The following is a 1,624-nucleotide window of genomic DNA, read 5'->3' on the forward strand; positions in this document are numbered from 1 at the left end:
TCCAAAGTAATCTCTTTCTTTTCCTTTTTTTTTTGTAAGACAGGAGGGGACGTTTTGCAGGAATTTATACAGTTATTTGTTAGCCATCCTTGCGGACCCACAGAGACCCCTTCACTATAACACGTAGAGTAGCATTTCATTATTTAATTCTGTCTCCACACTGTAATTTCCAAAATCAGTCAGGTCTAATGCGTAAATAAATATCCTGTCTGTAGTTATGACAACCGTGCCAGTATCTATTATCACTGTAACTATGGAGGCCGTATGAATGATGTCATTCTTTCGCACGAACTCACAGAAATATCTTCCTACGAAGCGCGTTCTTCGTACACTGTTGTTTTCTTTTGACTTCGGAACAACAAAGAATTTCTACTACAGGTAAGTCTGCTGTATTTTCATTCTCTATGAATCATTATTGTCCTGTTTTATGTTTTTAATGATCTTAGACAGTTTTGGACACCGACCATGCTGGAGCAATGTCTTCAATTCTTTTCTTTAGTAAATCATATCGATCCAAGTATTGTTATCTGCTGCATTCTTTTTATCGAGCTCATAAAAGCAACATGACGTAAAGAGGCGTAATTCAGAGGAAAGAAGGCAAGTTTACTGACTTCAAAAACTCGATTGTACCTCCCCGTATATATATATGTGTCTGTGTATGTGTGTGGGTGTGTAAATAGATGCGACATACATGTATATACATACGAGTATATATACACACACACACATACACACAGATTATATAACCGTCTGGAGGATTATATATGATAATTTCAGTAAGATAACTAGAGCTTATATAATCCGAATAACAGTTTCGGATGCCATACTTGCAAAAGTCTACTGTTGCGTTATTTAATCAATGTTAATCTCACATGCATATACTCACATGCACACATGGGCTTATAGGAGATGCATTCCAGAAGTCTTGAGACTTTTAAGAAGAAGCTGTTATATCTCTTCTAGATAATCGTAATTTTAGCACATTATGACAATGCATCTAAGAATCTGATCAGTCAACTGTATTTTTTTTTATTCCAGATTGAAGGAAATGGGTATGACAGTACTTTGAACACACCTTACTAAATAATACTTGTCACAGCTCACTGGTGCGCCGAATGAAGTCGTTATAGGGAGACAGTTTGAAGCCTGCTATGCGATAAAATCTTTTGTTAAACTAGGCAGAAGCTTATCATATGCTCCAGACTGCTAATGGATTAGCATTTGTTTTTCGCTGGCACGAGAGGCCAGGCAAAAAACAATAAATAAAATCCACCGAGAAGCATATAATGACCAATTCTTTCGACAGCAAGGGCATGTGCTTTATCCACTGGCTTCTTCTGGCCAGAGAATCAACAAAGAGTACTTTATGATGCGTTTTAGGGAGTTCAGGAAGAAAATTCATTGCCAAAGTCCACGACATCTTCACTAGGACAATGCACGAGTTTTCAATTCCATCCCGGTAACCAACCACTTGACAGAGATGGCCTTACCCACTCGACAGTCCTGACTCTGCTCCTTGTAACTTTTGGGTGTTTCCCAAGTTAAGGAGATGATAGAGACTGTGACAAGGTTCCTACCCACCTTCACTTTGGAGGATTCCATGAGGCCTTCACAAATATGCATG

The 1,624-nt window shown here is 38.4% G+C and overlaps 1 long non-coding RNA gene across 1 annotated transcript in view; it reads left to right on the forward strand.

Moving 5' to 3' along the window:
- The first annotated feature begins 264 nt into the window (after positions 1-264).
- Positions 265-1,624, forward strand: part of LOC106877239 (uncharacterized) — an 11,597-nt gene continuing 10,237 nt past the window's right edge. Inside the window, exon 1 of the long non-coding RNA XR_001410351.2 lies at positions 265-378. This is a non-coding gene — a long non-coding RNA (uncharacterized LOC106877239). The remainder of the gene's footprint in view (positions 379-1,624) is intronic.

This window comes from Octopus bimaculoides, chromosome 23, assembly GCF_001194135.2.
Source record: "Octopus bimaculoides isolate UCB-OBI-ISO-001 chromosome 23, ASM119413v2, whole genome shotgun sequence".
NCBI lineage: Eukaryota > Metazoa > Mollusca > Cephalopoda > Octopoda > Octopodidae > Octopus > Octopus bimaculoides.